The sequence below is a fragment of the Triturus cristatus genome, chromosome 6, assembly GCF_964204655.1.
Source record: "Triturus cristatus chromosome 6, aTriCri1.1, whole genome shotgun sequence".
In the NCBI taxonomy this organism is placed as follows: domain Eukaryota; kingdom Metazoa; phylum Chordata; class Amphibia; order Caudata; family Salamandridae; genus Triturus; species Triturus cristatus.
The window spans coordinates 884,552,887-884,578,447 of record NC_140589.1 but is presented as its reverse complement, the minus strand read 5'-3'; the positions used below and the strand labels follow the sequence as shown (position 1 = coordinate 884,578,447).

Genomic DNA, 25,561 nt, shown 5'->3' with positions numbered 1-25,561 from the left:
AGCTGCACAGTAGGTTAGGTGAAGGGCTCTGAGAGTGGAAAGGCAGCATGCCTGGGTCCCTGGACAAGGTGAGCCTATGACAAGGTGTCTGAATTTTCGCCTGTATTGTAATATTAAACACTTTATTGTTGTACCCGCCTGCTGATTAAGAAGTCCTCAAGATCAGCTCCACACAGACGTGGAACTGATGATGTTAATGCAGACTATTTAAGAAACTGAGGCTGATCTAAAACATTTCCTTGGATCTAGGACCATTTCGCCTGACTTTTAGGTCCTTCCTCCTCCTAAAGTCCTTTGTATAAGTTAGGAACACCTGACAGAACAGAATTTCAGGAGGTCCCTCAGGTGGGTTTACTTGTGTCTTCTGGTTGTGAGCAGTAAACATGGCTAAAAAGGTTGATGGAATGGTGTTTTAAAACACACACACACACACACACACACAATTTCTGGTCCTCTTAAGGACAAAAGTATGGGTGTACCTACATGGGGCCAGTGGCGCAATGGATAACGCGTCTGACTACGGATCAGAAGATTGTAGGTTCGACTCCTATCTGGCTCGAAAGGTTCATAGGTCCCTGTTTTATGGTATTCCTGTGGAATTCTTATTTACCTCAGACTTGTTGTAGGTTCAATATTCTTGAGCACGACTCATCCAGCAGTCGTTCCATGGTAGGGCTGCAGTAATAGGACCACGGCTGGTTAAAAGTTTCCCATTTGCTGCTGGATTCTATGTGAAGGCCGTCATGTGGTGTGCTGCTTTTGTATTTCAACATGGGTCTCTGAGTCTCTAAACTAGGAAAAAATCTTGTTGAGAAAAGTGTGTGTGAGAGGATCTGTGGGTGCAGGCAGGTGTGTGCACTTGAGTGCTGACCCATTTACATGTGTGAGAGAGACAAGCAAATTGCCTGTGGGATGTAGGCCTACAACTGGAACCAAGCAGCCAGGCATAACCACAGGTAAGGAGAGAGGAAGGCAGTTCATTATTAGAGCAGGATCATGAGCATCTTGCCCTGCTCCCTTCTGCCCCGATCGGCCACGATCGGCCAAGACCTCTCTATTAGGGTGGAGGGTGAACATTTCTTGGACCTCAGAAACTGAGGGATGCAGGCCCAATATGTCCTCCAAGGGCCTAGAGGACCCGGTGCCCAATCATGCCTGGTGTTTTTCAGCTTACCCGACCAATCTGGTTGCAAGGCGGATTTTAACAGTACTGCTGAAAAGGGACTCCCAGACAGCCCTGAGGCCATCATTTGCATAGGCCCTCCCCTTCTCTTTGTCTTGCTTCCCACAAAGCAACGCATCGCTGGCAGCAGTATAGATTTGGGGGTTGTGAAGAATAATGACAGGGAGGCTGAAGAAGAGAAAGAAAAGTCCCAGAAGTCCTGCAGGCTTCCTTGCTAAATGCAGCTGGACACATAGAGTGCACCTTCTTTACTGCGAGGTAAATACATTAAAAATGTTGAGGAGAGAAAAATTGAAAAATACATATTAGGAGGAAAGCACTGGAACCTGCTTTATTATTTCAATTAGTCTTGAAAACATAGAACATTTCTCTCCTGAAAGCTGGTAAAAATATGGAACGCTTCACGAATTTGCGTGTCATCCTTGCGCAGGGGCCATGCTAATCTTCTCTGTATCGTTCCAATTTTAGTATATGTGCTGCCGAAGCGAGCACACTTCATTGATGAACCTACAATGTTTATAAACTCTCTAAATCTACAGTCTCTAGACATAGGGTGGCCTGGCAGAGATGCTCGGATGGCCTGTAAGCATTCAAATCTGAGCCAATGGGCAAAAATGAATGAAGAGTAACAATCCATTATTCTTCACTGCATTTGTGGTCCAAGACTTCACCAATTGGAAGTATGTAGATTATGCCAGGGTTGCAAAGGCTCATGGTTCAGGCTACAGACAAGGAACATTGTGACATCACGCTGCCTGTGGAACAGTGATATTAGAGGTGAAACAGCTGCACAGTAGGTTAGGTGAAGGGCTCTGAGAGTGGAAAGGCAGCATGCCTGGGTCCCTGGACAAGGTGAGCCTATGACAAGGTGTCTGAATTTTCACCTGTATTGTAATATTAAACACTTTATTGTTGTACCCGCCTGCTGATTAAGAAGTCCTCAAGATCAGCTCCACACAGACGTGGAACTGATGATGTTAATGCAGACTATTTAAGAAACTGAGGCTGATCTAAAACATTTCCTTGGATCTAGGACCATTTCGCCTGACTTTTAGGTCCTTCCTCCTCCTAAAGTCCTTTGTATAAGTTAGGAACACCTGACAGAACAGAATTTCAGGAGGTCCCTCAGGTGGGTTTACTTGTGTCTTCTGGTTGTGAGCAGTAAACATGGCTAAAAAGGTTGATGGAATGGTGTTTTAAAACACACACACACACACACACAATTTCTGGTCCTCTTAAGGACAAAAGTATGGGTGTACCTACATGGGGCCAGTGGCGCAATGGATAACGTGTCTGACTACGGATCAGAAGATTGTAGGTTCGACTCCTATCTGGCTCGAAAGGGTCATAGGTCCCTGTTTTATGGTATTCCTGTGGAATTCTTATTTACCTCAGACTTGTTGTAGGTTCAATATTCTTGAGCACGACTCATCCAGCAGTCGTTCCATGGTAGGGCTGCAGTAATAGGACCACGGCTGGTTAAAAGTTTCCCATTTGCTGCTGGATTCTATGTGAAGGCCGTCATGTGGTGTGCTGCTTTTGTATTTCAACATGGGTCTCTGAGTCTCTAAACTAGGAAAAAATCTTGTTGAGAAAAGTGTGTGTGAGAGGATCTGTGGGTGCAGGCAGGTGTGCGCACTTGAGTGCTGACCCATTTACATGTGTGAGAGAGACAAGCAAATTGCCTGTGGGATGTAGGCCTACAACTGGAACCAAGCAGCCAGGCATAACCACAGGTAAGGAGAGAGGAAGGCAGTTCATTATTAGAGCAGGATCTTGAGCATCTTGCCCTGCTCCCTTCTGCCCCGATCGGCCAAGACCTCTCTATTAGGGTGGAGGGTGAACATTTCTTGGACCTCAGAAACTGAGGGATGCAGGCCCAATATGTCCTCCAAGGGCCTAGAGGACCCGGTGCCCAATCATGCCTGGTATTTTTCAGCTTACCAGACCAATCTGGTTGCAAGGCGGATTTTAACAGTACTGCTGAAAAGGGACTCCCAGACAGCCCTGAGGCCATCATTTGCATAGGCCCTCCCCTTCTCTTTGTCTTGCTTCCCACAAAGCAACGCATCGCTGGCAGCAGTATAGATTTGGGGGTTGTGAAGAATAATGACAGGGAGGCTGAAGAAGAGAAAGAAAAGTCCCAGAAGTCCTGCAGGCTTCCTTGCTAAATGCAGCTGGACACATAGAGTACACCTTCTTTACTGCGAGGTAAATACATTAAAAATGTTGAGGAGAGAAAAATTGAAAAATACATATTAGGAGGAAAGCACTGGAACCTGCTTTATTATTTCAATTAGTCTTGAAAACATAGAACATTTCTCTCCTGAAAGCTGGTAAAAATATGGTACGCTTCACGAATTTGCGTGTCATCCTTGCGCAGGGGCCATGCTAATCTTCTCTGTATCGTTCCAATTTTAGTATATGTGCTGCCGAAGCGAGCACACTTCAGTGATGAACCTACAATGTTTATAAACTCTCTAAATCTACAGTCTCTAGACATAGGGTGGCCTGGCAGAGATGCTCGGATGGCCTGTAAGCATTCAAATCTGAGCCAATGGGCAAAAATGAATGAAGAGTAACAATCCATTATTCTTCACTGCATTTGTGGTCCAAGACTTCACCAATTGGAAGTATGTAGATTATGCCAGGGTTGCAAAGGCTCATGGTTCAGGCTACAGACAAGGAACATTGTGACATCACGCTGCCTGTGGAACAGTGATATTAGAGGTGAAACAGCTGCACAGTAGGTTAGGTGAAGGGCTCTGAGAGTGGAAAGGCAGCATGCCTGGGTCCCTGGACAAGGTGAGCCTATGACAAGGTGTCTGAATTTTCGCCTGTATTGTAATATTAAACACTTTATTGTTGTACCCGCCTGCTGATTAAGAAGTCCTCAAGATCAGCTCCACACAGACGTGGAACTGATGATGTTAATGCAGACTATTTAAGAAACTGAGGCTGATCTAAAACATTTCCTTGGATCTAGGACCATTTCGCCTGACTTTTAGGTCCTTCCTCCTCCTAAAGTCCTTTGTATAAGTTAGGAACACCTGACAGAACAGAATTTCAGGAGGTCCCTCAGGTGGGTTTACTTGTGTCTTCTGGTTGTGAGCAGTAAACATGGCTAAAAAGGTTGATGGAATGGTGTTTTAAAACACACACACACACACACACACACACACACAATTTCTGGTCCTCTTAAGGACAAAAGTATGGGTGTACCTACATGGGGCCAGTGGCGCAATGGATAACGCGTCTGACTACGGATCAGACGATTGTAGGTTTGATTCCTATCTGGCTCGAAAGGGTCATAGGTCCCTGTTTATGGTATTCCTGTGGAATTCTTATTTACCTCAGACTTGTTGTAGGTTCAATATTCTCGAGCACGACTCATCCAGCAGTCGTTCCATGGTAGGGCTGCAGTAATAGGACCACGGCTAGTTAAAAGTTTCCCATTTGCTGCTGGATTCTATGTGAAGGCCGTCATGTGGTGTGCTGCTTTTGTATTTCAACATGGGTCTCTGAGTCTCTAAACTAGGAAAAAATCTTGTTGAGAAAAGTGTGTGTGAGAGGATCTGTGGGTGCAGGCAGGTGTGTGCACTTGAGTGCTGACCCATTTACATGTGTGAGAGAGACAAGCAAATTGCCTGTGGGATGTAGGCCTACAACTGGAACCAAGCAGCCAGGCATAACCACAGGTAAGGAGAGAGGAAGGCAGTTCATTATTAGAGCAGGATCATGAGCATCTTGCCCTGCTCCCTTCTGCCCCGATCGGCCACGATCGGCCAAGACCTCTCTATTAGGGTGGAGGGTGAACATTTCTTGGACCTCAGAAACTGAGGGATGCAGGCCCAATATGTCCTCCAAGGGCCTAGAGGACCCGGTGCCCAATCATGCCTGGTGTTTTTCAGCTTACCCGACCAATCTGGTTGCAAGGCGGATTTTAACAGTACTGCTGAAAAGGGACTCCCAGACAGCCCTGAGGCCATCATTTGCATAGGCCCTCCCCTTCTCTTTGTCTTGCTTCCCACAAAGCAACGCATCGCTGGCAGCAGTATAGATTTGGGGGTTGTGAAGAATAATGACAGGGAGGCTGAAGAAGAGAAAGAAAAGTCCCAGAAATCCTGCAGGCTTCCTTGCTAAATGCAGCTGGACACATAGAGTGCACCTTCTTTACTGCGAGGTAAATACATTAAAAATGTTGAGGAGAGAAAAATTGAAAAATACATATTAGGAGGAAAGCACTGGAACCTGCTTTATTATTTTAATTAGTCTTGAAAACATAGAACATTTCTCTCCTGAGAGCTGGTAAAAATATGGAACGCTTCACGAATTTGCGTGTCATCCTTGCGCAGGGGCCATGCTAATCTTCTCTGTATCGTTCCAATTTTAGTATATGTGCTGCCGAAGCGAGCACACTTCATTGATGAACCTACAATGTTTATAAACTCTCTAAATCTACAGTCTCTAGACATAGGGTGGCCTGGCAGAGATGCTCGGATGGCCTGTAAGCATTCAAATCTGAGCCAATGGGCAAAAATGAATGAAGAGTAACAATCCATTATTCTTCACTGCATTTGTGGTCCAAGACTTCACCAATTGGAAGTATGTAGATTATGCCAGGGTTGCAAAGGCTCATGGTTCAGGCTACAGACAAGGAACATTGTGACATCACGCTGCCTGTGGAACAGTGATATTAGAGGTGAAACAGCTGCACAGTAGGTTAGGTGAAGGGCTCTGAGAGTGGAAAGGTAGCATGCCTGGGTCCCTGGACAAGGTGAGCCTATGACAAGGTGTCTGAATTTTCGCCTGTATTGTAATATTAAACACTTTATTGTTGTACCCGCCTGCTGATAAAGAAGTCCTCAAGATCAGCTCCACACAGACGTGGAACTGATGATGTTAATGCAGACTATTTAAGAAACTGAGGCTGATCTAAAACATTTCCTTGGATCTAGGACCATTTCGCCTGACTTTTAGGTCCTTCCTCCTCCTAAAGTCCTTTGTATAAGTTAGGAACACCTGACAGAACAGAATTTCAGGAGGTCCCTCAGGTGGGTTTACTTGTGTCTTTTGGTTGTGAGCAGTAAACATGGCTAAAAATGTTGATGGAATGGTGTTTTAAAACACACACACACACACACACAATTTCTGGTCCTCTTAAGGACAAAAGTATGGGTGTACCTACATGGGGCCAGTGGCGCAATGGATAACGCGTCTGACTACGGATCAGAAGATTGTAGGTTTGATTCCTATCTGGCTCGAAAGGGTCATAGGTCCCTGTTTTATGGTATTCCTGTGGAATTCTTATTTACCTCAGACTTGTTGTAGGTTCAATATTCTCGAGCACGACTCATCCAGCAGTCGTTCCATGGTAGGGCTGCAGTAATAGGACCACGGCTAGTTAAAAGTTTCCCATTTGCTGCTGGATTCTATGTGAAGGCCGTCATGTAGTGTGCTGCTTTTGTATTTCAACATGGGTCTCTGAGTCTCTAAACTAGGAAAAAATCTTGTTGAGAAAAGTGTGTGTGAGAGGATCTGTGGGTGCAGGCAGGTGTGTGCACTTGAGTGCTGACCCATTTACATGTGTGAGAGAGACAAGCAAATTGCCTGTGGGATGTAGGCCTACAACTGGAACCAAGCAGCCAGGCATAACCACAGGTAAGGAGAGAGGAAGGCAGTTCATTATTAGAGCAGGATCATGAGCATCTTGCCCTGCTCCCTTCTGCCCTGATCGGCCACGATCGGCCAATACCTCTCTATTAGGGTGGAGGGTGAACATTTCTTGGACCTCAGAAACTGAGGGATGCAGGCCCAATATGTCCTCCAAGGGCCTAGAGGACCCGGTGCCCAATCATGCCTTGTGTTTTTCAGCTTACCCGACCAATTTGGTTGCAAGGCGGATTTTAACATTACTGCTGAAAAGGGACTCCCAGACAGCCCTGAGGCCATCATTTGCATAGGCCCTCCCCTTCTCTTTGTCTTGCTTCCCACAAAGCAACGCATCGCTGGCAGCAGTATAGATTTGGGGGTTGTGAAGAATAATGACAGGGAGGCTGAAGAAGAGAAAGAAAAGTCCCAGAAGTCCTGCAGGCTTCCTTGCTAAATGCAGCTGGACACATAGAGTGCACCTTCTTTACTGCGAGGTAAATACATTAAAAATGTTGAGGAGAGAAAAATTGAAAAATACATATTAGGAGGAAAGCACTGGAACCTGCTTTATTATTTCAATTAGTCTTGAAAACATAGAACATTTCTCTCCTGAAAGCTGGTAAAAATATGGAACGCTTCACGAATTTGCGTGTCATCCTTGCGCAGGGGCCATGCTAATCTTCTCTGTATCGTTCCAATTTTAGTATATGTGCTGCCGAAGCGAGCACACTTCATTGATGAACCTACAATGTCTATAAACTCTCTAAATCTACAGTCTCTAGACATAGGGTGGCCTGGCAGAGATGCTCGGATGGCCTGTAAGCATTCAAATCTGAGCCAATGGGCAAAAATGAATGAAGAGTAACAATCCATTATTCTTCACTGCATTTGTGGTCCAAGACTTCACCAATTGGAAGTATGTAGATTATGCCAGGGTTGCAAAGGCTCATGGTTCAGGCTACAGACAAGGAACATTGTGACATCAAGCTGCCTGTGGAACAGTGATATTAGAGGTGAAACAGCTGCACAGTAGGTTAGGTGAAGGGCTCTGAGAGTGGAAAGGCAGCATGCCTGGGTCCCTGGACAAGGTGAGCCTATGACAAGGTGTCTGAATTTTCGCCTGTATTGTAATATTAAACACTTTATTGTTGTACCCGCCTGCTGATTAAGAAGTCCTCAAGATCAGCTCCACACAGACGTGGAACTGATGATGTTAATGCAGACTATTTAAGAAACTGAGGCTGATCTAAAACATTTCCTTGGATCTAGGACCATTTCGCCTGACTTTTAGGTCCTTCCTCCTCCTAAAGTCCTTTGTATAAGTTAGGAACACCTGACAGAACAGAATTTCAGGAGGTCCCTCAGGTGGGTTTACTTGTGTCTTCTGGTTGTGAGCAGTAAACATGGCTAAAAAGGTTGATGGAATGGTGTTTTAAAACACACACACACACACACACAATTTCTGGTCCTCTTAAGGACAAAAGTATGGGTGTACCTACATGGGGCCAGTGGCGCAATGGATAACGTGTCTGACTACGGATCAGAAGATTGTAGGTTCGACTCCTATCTGGCTCGAAAGGGTCATAGGTCCCTGTTTTATGGTATTCCTGTGGAATTCTTATTTACCTCAGACTTGTTGTAGGTTCAATATTCTTGAGCACGACTCATCCAGCAGTCGTTCCATGGTAGGGCTGCAGTAATAGGACCACGGCTGGTTAAAAGTTTCCCATTTGCTGCTGGATTCTATGTGAAGGCCGTCATGTGGTGTGCTGCTTTTGTATTTCAACATGGGTCTCTGAGTCTCTAAACTAGGAAAAAATCTTGTTGAGAAAAGTGTGTGTGAGAGGATCTGTGGGTGCAGGCAGGTGTGCGCACTTGAGTGCTGACCCATTTACATGTGTGAGAGAGACAAGCAAATTGCCTGTGGGATGTAGGCCTACAACTGGAACCAAGCAGCCAGGCATAACCACAGGTAAGGAGAGAGGAAGGCAGTTCATTATTAGAGCAGGATCATGAGCATCTTGCCCTGCTCCCTTCTGCCCCGATCGGCCAAGACCTCTCTATTAGGGTGGAGGGTGAACATTTCTTGGACCTCAGAAACTGAGGGATGCAGGCCCAATATGTCCTCCAAGGGCCTAGAGGACCCGGTGCCCAATCATGCCTGGTATTTTTCAGCTTACCAGACCAATCTGGTTGCAAGGCGGATTTTAACAGTACTGCTGAAAAGGGACTCCCAGACAGCCCTGAGGCCATCATTTGCATAGGCCCTCCCCTTCTCTTTGTCTTGCTTCCCACAAAGCAACGCATCGCTGGCAGCAGTATAGATTTGGGGGTTGTGAAGAATAATGACAGGGAGGCTGAAGAAGAGAAAGAAAAGTCCCAGAAGTCCTGCAGGCTTCCTTGCTAAATGCAGCTGGACACATAGAGTACACCTTCTTTACTGCGAGGTAAATACATTAAAAATGTTGAGGAGAGAAAAATTGAAAAATACATATTAGGAGGAAAGCACTGGAACCTGCTTTATTATTTCAATTAGTCTTGAAAACATAGAACATTTCTCTCCTGAAAGCTGGTAAAAATATGGCACGCTTCACGAATTTGCGTGTCATCCTTGCGCAGGGGCCATGCTAATCTTCTCTGTATCGTTCCAATTTTAGTATATGTGCTGCCGAAGCGAGCACACTTCAGTGATGAACCTACAATGTTTATAAACTCTCTAAATCTACAGTCTCTAGACATAGGGTGGCCTGGCAGAGATGCTCGGATGGCCTGTAAGCATTCAAATCTGAGCCAATGGGCAAAAATGAATGAAGAGTAACAATCCATTATTCTTCACTGCATTTGTGGTCCAAGACTTCACCAATTGGAAGTATGTAGATTATGCCAGGGTTGCAAAGGCTCATGGTTCAGGCTACAGACAAGGAACATTGTGACATCACGCTGCCTGTGGAACAGTGATATTAGAGGTGAAACAGCTGCACAGTAGGTTAGGTGAAGGGCTCTGAGAGTGGAAAGGCAGCATGCCTGAGTCCCTGGACAAGGTGAGCCTATGACAAGGTGTCTGAATTTTCGCCTGTATTGTAATATTAAACACTTTATTGTTGTACCCGCCTGCTGATTAAGAAGTCCTCAAGATCAGCTCCACACAGACGTGGAACTGATGATGTTAATGCAGACTATTTAAGAAACTGAGGCTGATCTAAAACATTTCCTTGGATCTAGGACCATTTCGCCTGACTTTTAGGTCCTTCCTCCTCCTAAAGTCCTTTGTATAAGTTAGGAACACCTGACAGAACAGAATTTCAGGAGGTCCCTCAGGTGGGTTTACTTGTGTCTTCTGGTTGTGAGCAGTAAACATGGCTAAAAAGGTTGATGGAATGGTGTTTTAAAACACACATACACACACACACACACACACACAATTTCTGGTCCTCTTAAGGACAAAAGTATGGGTGTACCTACATGGGGCCAGTGGCGCAATGGATAACGCGTCTGACTACGGATCAGTCGATTGTAGGTTTGATTCCTATCTGGCTCGAAAGGGTCATAGGTCCCTGTTTATGGTATTCCTGTGGAATTCTTATTTACCTCAGACTTGTTGTAGGTTCAATATTCTCGAGCACGACTCATCCAGCAGTCGTTCCATGGTAGGGCTGCAGTAATAGGACCACGGCTAGTTAAAAGTTTCCCATTTGCTGCTGGATTCTATGTGAAGGCCGTCATGTGGTGTGCTGCTTTTGTATTTCAACATGGGTCTCTGAGTCTCTAAACTAGGAAAAAATCTTGTTGAGAAAAGTGTGTGTGAGAGGATCTGTGGGTGCAGGCAGGTGTGTGCACTTGAGTGCTGACCCATTTACATGTGTGAGAGAGACAAGCAAATTGCCTGTGGGATGTAGGCCTACAACTGGAACCAAGCAGCCAGGCATAACCACAGGTAAGGAGAGAGGAAGGCAGTTCATTATTAGAGCAGGATCATGAGCATCTTGCCCTGCTCCCTTCTGCCCCGATCGGCCACGATCGGCCAAGACCTCTCTATTAGGGTGGAGGGTGAACATTTCTTGGACCTCAGAAACTGAGGGATGCAGGCCCAATATGTCCTCCAAGGGCCTAGAGGACCCGGTGCCCAATCATGCCTGGTGTTTTTCAGCTTACCCGACCAATCTGGTTGCAAGGCGGATTTTAACAGTACTGCTGAAAAGGGACTCCCAGACAGCCCTGAGGCCATCATTTGCATAGGCCCTCCCCTTCTCTTTGTCTTGCTTCCCACAAAGCAACGCATCGCTGGCAGCAGTATAGATTTGGGGGTTGTGAAGAATAATGACAGGGAGGCTGAAGAAGAGAAAGAAAAGTCCCAGAAGTCCTGCAGGCTTCCTTGCTAAATGCAGCTGGACACATAGAGTGCACCTTCTTTACTGCGAGGTAAATACATTAAAAATGTTGAGGAGAGAAAAATTGAAAAATACATATTAGGAGGAAAGCACTGGAACCTGCTTTATTATTTTAATTAGTCTTGAAAACATAGAACATTTCTCTCCTGAAAGCTGGTAAAAATATGGAACGCTTCACGAATTTGCGTGTCATCCTTGCGCAGGGGCCATGCTAATCTTCTCTGTATCGTTCCAATTTTAGTATATGTGCTGCCGAAGCGAGCACACTTTATTGATGAACCTACAATGTTTATAAACTCTCTAAATCTACAGTCTCTAGACATAGGGTGGCCTGGCAGAGATGCTCGGATGGCCTGTAAGCATTCAAATCTGAGCCAATGGGCAAAAATGAATGAAGAGTAACAATCCATTATTCTTCACTGCATTTGTGGTCCAAGACTTCACCAATTGGAAGTATGTAGATTATGCCAGGGTTGCAAAGGCTCATGGTTCAGGCTACAGACAAGGAACATTGTGACATCACGCTGCCTGTGGAACAGTGATATTAGAGGTGAAACAGCTGCACAGTAGGTTAGGTGAAGGGCTCTGAGAGTGGAAAGGCAGCATGCCTGGGTCCCTGGACAAGGTGAGCCTATGACAAGGTGTCTGAATTTTCGCCTGTATTGTAATATTAAACACTTTATTGTTGTACCCGCCTGCTGATTAAGAAGTCCTCAAGATCAGCTCCACACAGACGTGGAACTGATGATGTTAATGCAGACTATTTAAGAAACTGAGGCTGATCTAAAACATTTCCTTGGATCTAGGACCATTTCGCCTGACTTTTAGGTCCTTCCTCCTCCTAAAGTCCTTTGTATAAGTTAGGAACACCTGACAGAACAGAATTTCAGGAGGTCCCTCAGGTGGGTTTACTTGTGTCTTCTGGTTGTGAGCAGTAAACATGGCTAAAAAGGTTGATGGAATGGTGTTTTAAAACACACACACACACACACACACACACACAATTTCTGGTCCTCTTAAGGACAAAAGTATGGGTGTACCTACATGGGGCCAGTGGCGCAATGGATAACGCGTCTGACTACGGATCAGAAGATTGTAGGTTTGATTCCTATCTGGCTCGAAAGGGTCATAGGTCCCTGTTTTATGGTATTCCTGTGGAATTCTTATTTACCTCAGACTTGTTGTAGGTTCAATATTCTCGAGCACGACTCATCCAGCAGTCGTTCCATGGTAGGGCTGCAGTAATAGGACCACGGCTAGTTAAAAGTTTCCCATTTGCTGCTGGATTCTATGTGAAGGCCGTCATGTAGTGTGCTGCTTTTGTATTTCAACATGGGTCTCTGAGTCTCTAAACTAGGAAAAAATCTTGTTGAGAAAAGTGTGTGTGAGAGGATCTGTGGGTGCAGGCAGGTGTGCGCACTTGAGTGCTGACCCATTTACATGTGTGAGAGAGACAAGCAAATTGCCTGTGGGATGTAGGCCTACAACTGGAACCAAGCAGCCAGGCATAACCACAGGTAAGGAGAGAGGAAGGCAGTTCATTATTAGAGCAGGATCTTGAGCATCTTGCCCTGCTCCCTTCTGCCCCGATCGGCCAAGACCTCTCTATTAGGGTGGAGGGTGAACATTTCTTGGACCTCAGAAACTGAGGGATGCAGGCCCAATATGTCCTCCAAGGGCCTAGAGGACCCGGTGCCCAATCATGCCTGGTGTTTTTCAGCTTACCCGACCAATCTGGTTGCAAGGCGGATTTTAACAGTACTGCTGAAAAGGGACTCCCAGACAGCCCTGAGGCCATTATTTGCATAGGCCCTCCCCTTCTCTTTGTCTTGCTTCCCACAAAGCAACGCATCGCTGGCAGCAGTATAGATTTGGGGGTTGTGAAGAATAATGACAGGGAGGCTGAAGAAGAGAAAGAAAAGTCCCAGAAATCCTGCAGGCTTCCTTGCTAAATGCAGCTGGACACATAGAGTGCACCTTCTTTACTGCGAGGTAAATACATTAAAAATGTTGAGGAGAGAAAAATTGAAAAATACATATTAGGAGGAAAGCACTGGAACCTGCTTTATTATTTTAATTAGTCTTGAAAACATAGAACATTTCTCTCCTGAGAGCTGGTAAAAATATGGAACGCTTCACGAATTTGCGTGTCATCCTTGCGCAGGGGCCATGCTAATCTTCTCTGTATCGTTCCAATTTTAGTATATGTGCTGCCGAAGCGAGCACACTTCATTGATGAACCTACAATGTTTATAAACTCTCTAAATCTACAGTCTCTAGACATAGGGTGGCCTGGCAGAGATGCTCGGATGGCCTGTAAGCATTCAAATCTGAGCCAATGGGCAAAAATGAATGAAGAGTAACAATCCATTATTCTTCACTGCATTTGTGGTCCAAGACTTCACCAATTGGAAGTATGTAGATTATGCCAGGGTTGCAAAGGCTCATGGTTCAGGCTACAGACAAGGAACATTGTGACATCACGCTGCCTGTGGAACAGTGATATTAGAGGTGAAACAGCTGCACAGTAGGTTAGGTGAAGGGCTCTGAGAGTGGAAAGGTAGCATGCCTGGGTCCCTGGACAAGGTGAGCCTATGACAAGGTGTCTGAATTTTCGCCTGTATTGTAATATTAAACACTTTATTGTTGTACCCGCCTGCTGATAAAGAAGTCCTCAAGATCAGCTCCACACAGACGTGGAACTGATGATGTTAATGCAGACTATTTAAGAAACTGAGGCTGATCTAAAACATTTCCTTGGATCTAGGACCATTTCGCCTGACTTTTAGGTCCTTCCTCCTCCTAAAGTCCTTTGTATAAGTTAGGAACACCTGACAGAACAGAATTTCAGGAGGTCCCTCAGGTGGGTTTACTTGTGTCTTTTGGTTGTGAGCAGTAAACATGGCTAAAAATGTTGATGGAATGGTGTTTTAAAACACACACACACACACACACAATTTCTGGTCCTCTTAAGGACAAAAGTATGGGTGTACCTACATGGGGCCAGTGGCGCAATGGATAACGCGTCTGACTACGGATCAGAAGATTGTAGGTTTGATTCCTATCTGGCTCGAAAGGGTCATAGGTCCCTGTTTTATGGTATTCCTGTGGAATTCTTATTTACCTCAGACTTGTTGTAGGTTCAATATTCTCGAGCACGACTCATCCAGCAGTCGTTCCATGGTAGGGCTGCAGTAATAGGACCACGGCTAGTTAAAAGTTTCCCATTTGCTGCTGGATTCTATGTGAAGGCCGTCATGTAGTGTGCTGCTTTTGTATTTCAACATGGGTCTCTGAGTCTCTAAACTAGGAAAAAATCTTGTTGAGAAAAGTGTGTGTGAGAGGATCTGTGGGTGCAGGCAGGTGTGTGCACTTGAGTGCTGACCCATTTACATGTGTGAGAGAGACAAGCAAATTGCCTGTGGGATGTAGGCCTACAACTGGAACCAAGCAGCCAGGCATAACCACAGGTAAGGAGAGAGGAAGGCAGTTCATTATTAGAGCAGGATCATGAGCATCTTGCCCTGCTCCCTTCTGCCCTGATCGGCCACGATCGGCCAATACCTCTCTATTAGGGTGGAGGGTGAACATTTCTTGGACCTCAGAAACTGAGGGATGCAGGCCCAATATGTCCTCCAAGGGCCTAGAGGACCCGGTGCCCAATCATGCCTTGTGTTTTTCAGCTTACCCGACCAATTTGGTTGCAAGGCGGATTTTAACATTACTGCTGAAAAGGGACTCCCAGACAGCCCTGAGGCCATCATTTGCATAGGCCCTCCCCTTCTCTTTGTCTTGCTTCCCACAAAGCAACGCATCGCTGGCAGCAGTATAGATTTGGGGGTTGTGAAGAATAATGACAGGGAGGCTGAAGAAGAGAAAGAAAAGTCCCAGAAGTCCTGCAGGCTTCCTTGCTAAATGCAGCTGGACACATAGAGTGCACCTTCTTTACTGCGAGGTAAATACATTAAAAATGTTGAGGAGAGAAAAATTGAAAAATACATATTAGGAGGAAAGCACTGGAACCTGCTTTATTATTTCAATTAGTCTTGAAAACATAGAACATTTCTCTCCTGAAAGCTGGTAAAAATATGGAACGCTTCACGAATTTGCGTGTCATCCTTGCGCAGGGGCCATGCTAATCTTCTCTGTATCGTTCCAATTTTAGTATATGTGCTGCCGAAGCGAGCACACTTCATTGATGAACCTACAATGTCTATAAACTCTCTAAATCTACAGTCTCTAGACATAGGGTGGCCTGGCAGAGATGCTCGGATGGCCTGTAAGCATTCAAATCTGAGCCAATGGGCAAAAATGAATGAAGAGTAACAATCCATTATTCTTCACTGCATTTGTGGTCCAAGACTTCACCAATTGGAAGTATGTAGATTATGCCAGGGTTGCAAAGGCTCATGGTTCAGGCTACAGACAAGGAACATTGTGACATCAAGCTGCCTGTGGAACAGTGATATTAGAGGTGAAACAGCTGCACAGTAGGTTAGGTGAAGGGCTCTGAGAGTGGAAAGGCAGCATGCCTGGGTCCCTGGACAAGGTGAGCCTATGACAAGGTGTCTGAATTTTCGCCTGTATTGTAATATTAAACACTTTATTGTTGTACCCGCCTGCTGATTAAGAAGTCCTCAAGATCAGCTCCACACAGACGTGGAACTGATGATGTTAATGCAGACTATTTAAGAAACTGAGGCTGATCTAAAACATTTCCTTGGATCTAGGACCATTTCGCCTGACTTTTAGGTCCTTCCTCCTCCTAAAGTCCTTTGTATAAGTTAGGAACACCTGACAGAACAGAATTTCAGGAGGTCCCTCAGGTGGGTTTACTTGTGTCTTCTGGTTGTGAGCAGTAAACATGGCTAAAAAGGTTGATGGAATGGTGTTTTAAAACACACACACACACACACACAATTTCTGGTCCTCTTAAGGACAAAAGTATGGGTGTACCTACATGGGGCCAGTGGCGCAATGGATAACGTGTCTGACTACGGATCAGAAGATTGTAGGTTCGACTCCTATCTGGCTCGAAAGGGTCATAGGTCCCTGTTTTATGGTATTCCTGTGGAATTCTTATTTACCTCAGACTTGTTGTAGGTTCAATATTCTTGAGCACGACTCATCCAGCAGTCGTTCCATGGTAGGGCTGCAGTAATAGGACCACGGCTGGTTAAAAGTTTCCCATTTGCTGCTGGATTCTATGTGAAGGCCGTCATGTGGTGTGCTGCTTTTGTATTTCAACATGGGTCTCTGAGTCTCTAAACTAGGAAAAAATCTTGTTGAGAAAAGTGTGTGTGAGAGGATCTGTGGGTGCAGGCAGGTGTGCGCACTTGAGTGCTGACCCATTTACATGTGTGAGAGAGACAAGCAAATTGCCTGTGGGATGTAGGCCTACAACTGGAACCAAGCAGCCAGGCATAACCACAGGTAAGGAGAGAGGAAGGCAGTTCATTATTAGAGCAGGATCTTGAGCATCTTGCCCTGCTCCCTTCTGCCCCGATCGGCCAAGACCTCTCTATTAGGGTGGAGGGTGAACATTTCTTGGACCTCAGAAACTGAGGGATGCAGGCCCAATATGTCCTCCAAGGGCCTAGAGGACCCGGTGCCCAATCATGCCTGGTGTTTTTCAGCTTACCCGACCAATCTGGTTGCAAGGCGGATTTTAACAGTACTGCTGAAAAGGGACTCCCAGACAGCCCTGAGGCCATTATTTGCATAGGCCCTCCCCTTCTCTTTGTCTTGCTTCCCACAAAGCAACGCATCGCTGGCAGCAGTATAGATTTGGGGGTTGTGAAGAATAATGACAGGGAGGCTGAAGAAGAGAAAGAAAAGTCCCAGAAATCCTGCAGGCTTCCTTGCTAAATGCAGCTGGACACATAGAGTGCACCTTCTTTACTGCGAGGTAAATACATTAAAAATGTTGAGGAGAGAAAAATTGAAAAATACATATTAGGAGGAAAGCACTGGAACCTGCTTTATTATTTTAATTAGTCTTGAAAACATAGAACATTTCTCTCCTGAGAGCTGGTAAAAATATGGAACGCTTCACGAATTTGCGTGTCATCCTTGCGCAGGGGCCATGCTAATCTTCTCTGTATCGTTCCAATTTTAGTATATGTGCTGCCGAAGCGAGCACACTTCATTGATGAACCTACAATGTTTATAAACTCTCTAAATCTACAGTCTCTAGACATAGGGTGGCCTGGCAGAGATGCTCGGATGGCCTGTAAGCATTCAAATCTGAGCCAATGGGCAAAAATGAATGAAGAGTAACAATCCATTATTCTTCACTGCATTTGTGGTCCAAGACTTCACCAATTGGAAGTATGTAGATTATGCCAGGGTTGCAAAGGCTCATGGTTCAGGCTACAGACAAGGAACATTGTGACATCACGCTGCCTGTGGAACAGTGATATTAGAGGTGAAACAGCTGCACAGTAGGTTAGGTGAAGGGCTCTGAGAGTGGAAAGGTAGCATGCCTGGGTCCCTGGACAAGGTGAGCCTATGACAAGGTGTCTGAATTTTCGCCTGTATTGTAATATTAAACACTTTATTGTTGTACCCGCCTGCTGATAAAGAAGTCCTCAAGATCAGCTCCACACAGACGTGGAACTGATGATGTTAATGCAGACTATTTAAGAAACTGAGGCTGATCTAAAACATTTCCTTGGATCTAGGACCATTTCGCCTGACTTTTAGGTCCTTCCTCCTCCTAAAGTCCTTTGTATAAGTTAGGAACACCTGACAGAACAGAATTTCAGGAGGTCCCTCAGGTGGGTTTACTTGTGTCTTTTGGTTGTGAGCAGTAAACATGGCTAAAAATGTTGATGGAATGGTGTTTTAAAACACACACACACACACACACAATTTCTGGTCCTCTTAAGGACAAAAGTATGGGTGTACCTACATGGGGCCAGTGGCGCAATGGATAACGCGTCTGACTACGGATCAGAAGATTGTAGGTTTGATTCCTATCTGGCTCGAAAGGGTCATAGGTCCCTGTTTTATGGTATTCCTGTGGAATTCTTATTTACCTCAGACTTGTTGTAGGTTCAATATTCTCGAGCACGACTCATCCAGCAGTCGTTCCATGGTAGGGCTGCAGTAATAGGACCACGGCTAGTTAAAAGTTTCCCATTTGCTGCTGGATTCTATGTGAAGGCCGTCATGTAGTGTGCTGCTTTTGTATTTCAACATGGGTCTCTGAGTCTCTAAACTAGGAAAAAATCTTGTTGAGAAAAGTGTGTGTGAGAGGATCTGTGGGTGCAGGCAGGTGTGTGCACTTGAGTGCTGACCCATTTACATGTGTGAGAGAGACAAGCAAATTGCCTGTGGGATGTAGGCCTACAACTGGAACCAAGCAGCCAGGCATAACCACAGGTAAGGAGAGAGGAAGGCAGTTCATTATTAGAGCAGGATCATGAGCATCTTGCCCTGCTCCCTTCTGCCCTGATCGGCCACGATCGGCCAATACCTCTCTATTAGGGTGGAGGGTGAACATTTCTTGGACCTCAGAAACTGAGGGATGCAGGCCCAATATGTCCTCCAAGGGCCTAGAGGACCCGGTGCCCAATCATGCCTTGTGTTTTTCAGCTTACCCGACCAATTTGGTTGCAAGGCGGATTTTAACATTACTGCTGAAAAGGGACTCCCAGACAGCCCTGAGGCCATCATTTGCATAGGCCCTCCCCTTCTCTTTGTCTTGCTTCCCACAAAGCAACGCATCGCTGGCAGCAGTATAGATTTGGGGGTTGTGAAGAATAATGACAGGGAGGCTGAAGAAGAGAAAGAAAAGTCCCAGAAGTCCTGCAGGCTTCCTTGCTAAATGCAGCTGGACACATAGAGTGCACCTTCTTTACTGCGAGGTAAATACATTAAAAATGTTGAGGAGAGAAAAATTGAAAAATACATATTAGGAGGAAAGCACTGGAACCTGCTTTATTATTTCAATTAGTCTTGAAAACATAGAACATTTCTCTCCTGAAAGCTGGTAAAAATATGGAACGCTTCACGAATTTGCGTGTCATCCTTGCGCAGGGGCCATGCTAATCTTCTCTGTATCGTTCCAATTTTAGTATATGTGCTGCCGAAGCGAGCACACTTCATTGATGAACCTACAATGTCTATAAACTCTCTAAATCTACAGTCTCTAGACATAGGGTGGCCTGGCAGAGATGCTCGGATGGCCTGTAAGCATTCAAATCTGAGCCAATGGGCAAAAATGAATGAAGAGTAACAATCCATTATTCTTCACTGCATTTGTGGTCCAAGACTTCACCAATTGGAAGTATGTAGATTATGCCAGGGTTGCAAAGGCTCATGGTTCAGGCTACAGACAAGGAACATTGTGACATCAAGCTGCCTGTGGAACAGTGATATTAGAGGTGAAACAGCTGCACAGTAGGTTAGGTGAAGGGCTCTGAGAGTGGAAAGGCAGCATGCCTGGGTCCCTGGACAAGGTGAGCCTATGACAAGGTGTCTGAATTTTCGCCTGTATTGTAATATTAAACACTTTATTGTTGTACCCGCCTGCTGATTAAGAAGTCCTCAAGATCAGCTCCACACAGACGTGGAACTGATGATGTTAATGCAGACTATTTAAGAAACTGAGGCTGATCTAAAACATTTCCTTGGATCTAGGACCATTTCGCCTGACTTTTAGGTCCTTCCTCCTCCTAAAGTCCTTTGTATAAGTTAGGAACACCTGACAGAACAGAATTTCAGGAGGTCCCTCAGGTGGGTTTACTTGTGTCTTCTGGTTGTGAGCAGTAAACATGGCTAAAAAGGTTGATGGAATGGTGTTTTAAAACACACACACACACACACACAATTTCTGGTCCTCTTAAGGACAAAAGTATGGGTGTACCTACATGGGGCCAGTGGCGCAATGGATAACGTGTCTGACTACGGATCAGAAGATTGTAGGTTCGACTCCTATCTGGCTCGAAAGGGTCATAGGTCCCTGTTTTATGGTATTCCTGTGGAATTCTTATTTACCTCAGACTTGTTGTAGGTTCAATATTCTTGAGCACGACTCATCCAGCAGTCGTTCCATGGTAGGGCTGCAGTAATAGGACCACGGCTGGTTAAAAGTTTCCCATTTGCTGCTGGATTCTATGTGAAGGCCGTCATGTGGTGTGCTGCTTTTGTATTTCAACATGGGTCTCTGAGTCTCTAAACTAGGAAAAAATCTTGTTGAGAAAAGTGTGTGTGAGAGGATCTGTGGGTGCAGGCAGGTGTGCGCACTTGAGTGCTGACCCATTTACATGTGTGAGAGAGACAAGCAAATTGCCTGTGGGATGTAGGCCTACAACTGGAACCAAGCAGCCAGGCATAACCACAGGTAAGGAGAGAGGAAGGCAGTTCATTATTAGAGCAGGATCATGAGCATCTTGCCCTGCTCCCTTCTGCCCCGATCGGCCAAGACCTCTCTATTAGGGTGGAGGGTGAACATTTCTTGGACCTCAGAAACTGAGGGATGCAGGCCCAATATGTCCTCCAAGGGCCTAGAGGACCCGGTGCCCAATCATGCCTGGTATTTTTCAGCTTACCAGACCAATCTGGTTGCAAGGCGGATTTTAACAGTACTGCTGAAAAGGGACTCCCAGACAGCCCTGAGGCCATCATTTGCATAGGCCCTCCCCTTCTCTTTGTCTTGCTTCCCACAAAGCAACGCATCGCTGGCAGCAGTATAGATTTGGGGGTTGTGAAGAATAATGACAGGGAGGCTGAAGAAGAGAAAGAAAAGTCCCAGAAGTCCTGCAGGCTTCCTTGCTAAATGCAGCTGGACACATAGAGTACACCTTCTTTACTGCGAGGTAAATACATTAAAAATGTTGAGGAGAGAAAAATTGAAAAATACATATTAGGAGGAAAGCACTGGAACCTGCTTTATTATTTCAATTAGTCTTGAAAACATAGAACATTTCTCTCCTGAAAGCTGGTAAAAATATGGCACGCTTCACGAATTTGCGTGTCATCCTTGCGCAGGGGCCATGCTAATCTTCTCTGTATCGTTCCAATTTTAGTATATGTGCTGCCGAAGCGAGCACACTTCAGTGATGAACCTACAATGTTTATAAACTCTCTAAATCTACAGTCTCTAGACATAGGGTGGCCTGGCAGAGATGCTCGGATGGCCTGTAAGCATTCAAATCTGAGCCAATGGGCAAAAATGAATGAAGAGTAACAATCCATTATTCTTCACTGCATTTGTGGTCCAAGACTTCACCAATTGGAAGTATGTAGATTATGCCAGGGTTGCAAAGGCTCATGGTTCAGGCTACAGACAAGGAACATTGTGACATCACGCTGCCTGTGGAACAGTGATATTAGAGGTGAAACAGCTGCACAGTAGGTTAGGTGAAGGGCTCTGAGAGTGGAAAGGCAGCATGCCTGGGTCCCTGGACAAGGTGAGCCTATGACAAGGTGTCTGAATTTTCGCCTGTATTGTAATATTAAACACTTTATTGTTGTACCCGCCTGCTGATTAAGAAGTCCTCAAGATCAGCTCCACACAGACGTGGAACTGATGATGTTAATGCAGACTATTTAAGAAACTGAGGCTGATCTAAAACATTTCCTTGGATCTAGGACCATTTCGCCTGACTTTTAGGTCCTTCCTCCTCCTAAAGTCCTTTGTATAAGTTAGGAACACCTGACAGAACAGAATTTCAGGAGGTCCCTCAGGTGGGTTTACTTGTGTCTTCTGGTTGTGAGCAGTAAACATGGCTAAAAAGGTTGATGGAATGGTGTTTTAAAACACACATACACACACACACACACACACACAATTTCTGGTCCTCTTAAGGACAAAAGTATGGGTGTACCTACATGGGGCCAGTGGCGCAATGGATAACGCGTCTGACTACGGATCAGTCGATTGTAGGTTTGATTCCTATCTGGCTCGAAAGGGTCATAGGTCCCTGTTTATGGTATTCCTGTGGAATTCTTATTTACCTCAGACTTGTTGTAGGTTCAATATTCTCGAGCACGACTCATCCAGCAGTCGTTCCATGGTAGGGCTGCAGTAATAGGACCACGGCTAGTTAAAAGTTTCCCATTTGCTGCTGGATTCTATGTGAAGGCCGTCATGTGGTGTGCTGCTTTTGTATTTCAACATGGGTCTCTGAGTCTCTAAACTAGGAAAAAATCTTGTTGAGAAAAGTGTGTGTGAGAGGATCTGTGGGTGCAGGCAGGTGTGTGCACTTGAGTGCTGACCCATTTACATGTGTGAGAGAGACAAGCAAATTGCCTGTGGGATGTAGGCCTACAACTGGAACCAAGCAGCCAGGCATAACCACAGGTAAGGAGAGAGGAAGGCAGTTCATTATTAGAGCAGGATCATGAGCATCTTGCCCTGCTCCCTTCTGCCCCGATCGGCCACGATCGGCCAAGACCTCTCTATTAGGGTGGAGGGTGAACATTTCTTGGACCTCAGAAACTGAGGGATGCAGGCCCAATATGTCCTCCAAGGGCCTAGAGGACCCGGTGCCCAATCATGCCTGGTGTTTTTCAGCTTACCCGACCAATCTGGTTGCAAGGCGGATTTTAACAGTACTGCTGAAAAGGGACTCCCAGACAGCCCTGAGGCCATCATTTGCATAGGCCCTCCCCTTCTCTTTGTCTTGCTTCCCACAAAGCAACGCATCGCTGGCAGCAGTATAGATTTGGGGGTTGTGAAGAATAATGACAGGGAGGCTGAAGAAGAGAAAGAAAAGTCCCAGAAGTCCTGCAGGCTTCCTTGCTAAATGCAGCTGGACACATAGAGTGCACCTTCTTTACTGCGAGGTAAATACATTAAAAATGTTGAGGAGAGAAAAATTGAAAAATACATATTAGGAGGAAAGCACTGGAACCTGCTTTATTATTTTAATTAGTCTTGAAAACATAGAACATTTCTCTCCTGAAAGCTGGTAAAAATATGGAACGCTTCACGAATTTGCGTGTCATCCTTGCGCAGGGGCCATGCTAATCTTCTCTGTATCGTTCCAATTTTAGTATATGTGCTGCCGAAGCGAGCACACTTTATTGATGAACCTACAATGTTTATAAACTCTCTAAATCTACAGTCTCTAGACATAGGGTGGCCTGGCAGAGATGCTCGGATGGCCTGTAAGCATTCAAATCTGAGCCAATGGGCAAAAATGAATGAAGAGTAACAATCCATTATTCTTCACTGCATTTGTGGTCCAAGACTTCACCAATTGGAAGTATGTAGATTATGCCAGGGTTGCAAAGGCTCATGGTTCAGGCTACAGACAAGGAACATTGTGACATCACGCTGCCTGTGGAACAGTGATATTAGAGGTGAAACAGCTGCACAGTAGGTTAGGTGAAGGGCTCTGAGAGTGGAAAGGCAGCATGCCTGGGTCCCTGGACAAGGTGAGCCTATGACAAGGTGTCTGAATTTTCGCCTGTATTGTAATATTAAACACTTTATTGTTGTACCCGCCTGCTGATTAAGAAGTCCTCAAGATCAGCTCCACACAGACGTGGAACTGATGATGTTAATGCAGACTATTTAAGAAACTGAGGCTGATCTAAAACATTTCCTTGGATCTAGGACCATTTCGCCTGACTTTTAGGTCCTTCCTCCTCCTAAAGTCCTTTGTATAAGTTAGGAACACCTGACAGAACAGAATTTCAGGAGGTCCCTCAGGTGGGTTTACTTGTGTCTTCTGGTTGTGAGCAGTAAACATGGCTAAAAAGGTTGATGGAATGGTGTTTTAAAACACACACACACACACACACACACACACAATTTCTGGTCCTCTTAAGGACAAAAGTATGGGTGTACCTACATGGGGCCAGTGGCGCAATGGATAACGCGTCTGACTACGGATCAGAAGATTGTAGGTTTGATTCCTATCTGGCTCGAAAGGGTCATAGGTCCCTGTTTTATGGTATTCCTGTGGAATTCTTATTTACCTCAGACTTGTTGTAGGTTCAATATTCTCGAGCACGACTCATCCAGCAGTCGTTCCATGGTAGGGCTGCAGTAATAGGACCACGGCTAGTTAAAAGTTTCCCATTTGCTGCTGGATTCTATGTGAAGGCCGTCATGTAGTGTGCTGCTTTTGTATTTCAACATGGGTCTCTGAGTCTTTAAACTAGGAAAAAATCTTGTTGAGAAAAGTGTGTGTGAGAGGATCTGTGGGTGCAGGCAGGTGTGTGCACTTGAGTGCTGACCCATTTACATGTGTGAGAGAGACAAGCAAATTGCCTGTGGGATGTAGGCCTACAACTGGAACCAAGCAGCCAGGCATAACCACAGGTAAGGAGAGAGGAAGGCAGTTCATTATTAGAGCAGGATCATGAGCATCTTGCCCTGCTCCCTTCTGCCCTGATCGGCCACGATCGGCCAATACCTCTCTATTAGGGTGGAGGGTGAACATTTCTTGGACCTCAGAAACTGAGGGATGCAGGCCCAATATGTCCTCCAAGGGCCTAGAGGACCCGGTGCCCAATCATGCCTTGTGTTTTTCAGCTTACCCGACCAATTTGGTTGCAAGGCGGATTTTAACATTACTGCTGAAAAGGGACTCCCAGACAGCCCTGAGGCCATCATTTGCATAGGCCCTCCCCTTCTCTTTGTCTTGCTTCCCACAAAGCAACGCATCGCTGGCAGCAGTATAGATTTGGGGGTTGTGAAGAATAATGACAGGGAGGCTGAAGAAGAGAAAGAAAAGTCCCAGAAGTCCTGCAGGCTTCCTTGCTAAATGCAGCTGGACACATAGAGTGCACCTTCTTTACTGCGAGGTAAATACATTAAAAATGTTGAGGAGAGAAAAATTGAAAAATACATATTAGGAGGAAAGCACTGGAACCTGCTTTATTATTTCAATTAGTCTTGAAAACATAGAACATTTCTCTCCTGAAAGCTGGTAAAAATATGGAACGCTTCACGAATTTGCGTGTCATCCTTGCGCAGGGGCCATGCTAATCTTCTCTGTATCGTTCCAATTTTAGTATATGTGCTGCCGAAGCGAGCACACTTCATTGATGAACCTACAATGTCTATAAACTCTCTAAATCTACAGTCTCTAGACATAGGGTGGCCTGGCAGAGATGCTCGGATGGCCTGTAAGCATTCAAATCTGAGCCAATGGGCAAAAATGAATGAAGAGTAACAATCCATTATTCTTCACTGCATTTGTGGTCCAAGACTTCACCAATTGGAAGTATGTAGATTATGCCAGGGTTGCAAAGGCTCATGGTTCAGGCTACAGACAAGGAACATTGTGACATCAAGCTGCCTGTGGAACAGTGATATTAGAGGTGAAACAGCTGCACAGTAGGTTAGGTGAAGGGCTCTGAGAGTGGAAAGGCA

At 45.4% G+C, this 25,561-nt stretch overlaps 23 non-coding genes across 23 annotated transcripts; 10 read left to right on the top strand and 13 right to left on the bottom strand.

The window, feature by feature from the left end:
• The first annotated feature begins 486 nt into the window (after positions 1–486).
• On the top strand, positions 487–559 carry TRNAR-ACG (transfer RNA arginine (anticodon ACG)). The gene has a single exon. It is a non-coding gene; the product is annotated as a tRNA-Arg (tRNA).
• Positions 560–1,568: 1,009 nt separating this feature from the next.
• On the bottom strand, positions 1,569–1,675 carry LOC146820464 (U6 spliceosomal RNA). The gene has a single exon (XR_014965208.1). It is a non-coding gene; the product is annotated as a U6 spliceosomal RNA (small nuclear RNA).
• Positions 1,676–2,449: 774 nt separating this feature from the next.
• On the top strand, positions 2,450–2,522 carry TRNAR-ACG (transfer RNA arginine (anticodon ACG)). The gene has a single exon. It is a non-coding gene; the product is annotated as a tRNA-Arg (tRNA).
• Positions 2,523–3,521: 999 nt separating this feature from the next.
• On the bottom strand, positions 3,522–3,628 carry LOC146820462 (U6 spliceosomal RNA). Its single transcript, XR_014965401.1, has one exon. It is a non-coding gene; the product is annotated as a U6 spliceosomal RNA (small nuclear RNA).
• A 1,865-nt stretch (positions 3,629–5,493) lies between these two features.
• On the bottom strand, positions 5,494–5,600 carry LOC146820461 (U6 spliceosomal RNA). Its single transcript, XR_014965207.1, has one exon. It is a non-coding gene; the product is annotated as a U6 spliceosomal RNA (small nuclear RNA).
• Positions 5,601–6,374: 774 nt separating this feature from the next.
• TRNAR-ACG (transfer RNA arginine (anticodon ACG)) lies at positions 6,375–6,447 on the top strand. The gene has a single exon. It is a non-coding gene; the product is annotated as a tRNA-Arg (tRNA).
• A 1,009-nt stretch (positions 6,448–7,456) lies between these two features.
• Positions 7,457–7,563, bottom strand: LOC146820459 (U6 spliceosomal RNA). The gene has a single exon (XR_014965206.1). It is a non-coding gene; the product is annotated as a U6 spliceosomal RNA (small nuclear RNA).
• Positions 7,564–8,337: 774 nt separating this feature from the next.
• On the top strand, positions 8,338–8,410 carry TRNAR-ACG (transfer RNA arginine (anticodon ACG)). Its single transcript has one exon. It is a non-coding gene; the product is annotated as a tRNA-Arg (tRNA).
• A 999-nt stretch (positions 8,411–9,409) lies between these two features.
• LOC146820457 (U6 spliceosomal RNA) lies at positions 9,410–9,516 on the bottom strand. The gene has a single exon (XR_014965457.1). It is a non-coding gene; the product is annotated as a U6 spliceosomal RNA (small nuclear RNA).
• Positions 9,517–11,381: 1,865 nt separating this feature from the next.
• LOC146820456 (U6 spliceosomal RNA) lies at positions 11,382–11,488 on the bottom strand. Its single transcript, XR_014965205.1, has one exon. It is a non-coding gene; the product is annotated as a U6 spliceosomal RNA (small nuclear RNA).
• A 782-nt stretch (positions 11,489–12,270) lies between these two features.
• Positions 12,271–12,343, top strand: TRNAR-ACG (transfer RNA arginine (anticodon ACG)). Its single transcript has one exon. It is a non-coding gene; the product is annotated as a tRNA-Arg (tRNA).
• A 999-nt stretch (positions 12,344–13,342) lies between these two features.
• LOC146820454 (U6 spliceosomal RNA) lies at positions 13,343–13,449 on the bottom strand. Its single transcript, XR_014965204.1, has one exon. It is a non-coding gene; the product is annotated as a U6 spliceosomal RNA (small nuclear RNA).
• Positions 13,450–14,223: 774 nt separating this feature from the next.
• Positions 14,224–14,296, top strand: TRNAR-ACG (transfer RNA arginine (anticodon ACG)). Its single transcript has one exon. It is a non-coding gene; the product is annotated as a tRNA-Arg (tRNA).
• Positions 14,297–15,305: 1,009 nt separating this feature from the next.
• On the bottom strand, positions 15,306–15,412 carry LOC146820452 (U6 spliceosomal RNA). The gene has a single exon (XR_014965203.1). It is a non-coding gene; the product is annotated as a U6 spliceosomal RNA (small nuclear RNA).
• Positions 15,413–16,186: 774 nt separating this feature from the next.
• TRNAR-ACG (transfer RNA arginine (anticodon ACG)) lies at positions 16,187–16,259 on the top strand. Its single transcript has one exon. It is a non-coding gene; the product is annotated as a tRNA-Arg (tRNA).
• Positions 16,260–17,258: 999 nt separating this feature from the next.
• Positions 17,259–17,365, bottom strand: LOC146820450 (U6 spliceosomal RNA). The gene has a single exon (XR_014965197.1). It is a non-coding gene; the product is annotated as a U6 spliceosomal RNA (small nuclear RNA).
• A 774-nt stretch (positions 17,366–18,139) lies between these two features.
• TRNAR-ACG (transfer RNA arginine (anticodon ACG)) lies at positions 18,140–18,212 on the top strand. Its single transcript has one exon. It is a non-coding gene; the product is annotated as a tRNA-Arg (tRNA).
• Positions 18,213–19,221: 1,009 nt separating this feature from the next.
• Positions 19,222–19,328, bottom strand: LOC146820448 (U6 spliceosomal RNA). The gene has a single exon (XR_014965191.1). It is a non-coding gene; the product is annotated as a U6 spliceosomal RNA (small nuclear RNA).
• Positions 19,329–20,102: 774 nt separating this feature from the next.
• Positions 20,103–20,175, top strand: TRNAR-ACG (transfer RNA arginine (anticodon ACG)). The gene has a single exon. It is a non-coding gene; the product is annotated as a tRNA-Arg (tRNA).
• A 999-nt stretch (positions 20,176–21,174) lies between these two features.
• On the bottom strand, positions 21,175–21,281 carry LOC146820446 (U6 spliceosomal RNA). Its single transcript, XR_014965455.1, has one exon. It is a non-coding gene; the product is annotated as a U6 spliceosomal RNA (small nuclear RNA).
• A 1,865-nt stretch (positions 21,282–23,146) lies between these two features.
• On the bottom strand, positions 23,147–23,253 carry LOC146820445 (U6 spliceosomal RNA). The gene has a single exon (XR_014965181.1). It is a non-coding gene; the product is annotated as a U6 spliceosomal RNA (small nuclear RNA).
• A 782-nt stretch (positions 23,254–24,035) lies between these two features.
• Positions 24,036–24,108, top strand: TRNAR-ACG (transfer RNA arginine (anticodon ACG)). Its single transcript has one exon. It is a non-coding gene; the product is annotated as a tRNA-Arg (tRNA).
• A 1,009-nt stretch (positions 24,109–25,117) lies between these two features.
• On the bottom strand, positions 25,118–25,224 carry LOC146820443 (U6 spliceosomal RNA). Its single transcript, XR_014965170.1, has one exon. It is a non-coding gene; the product is annotated as a U6 spliceosomal RNA (small nuclear RNA).
• Between the last annotated feature and the right edge of the window lie 337 nt (positions 25,225–25,561).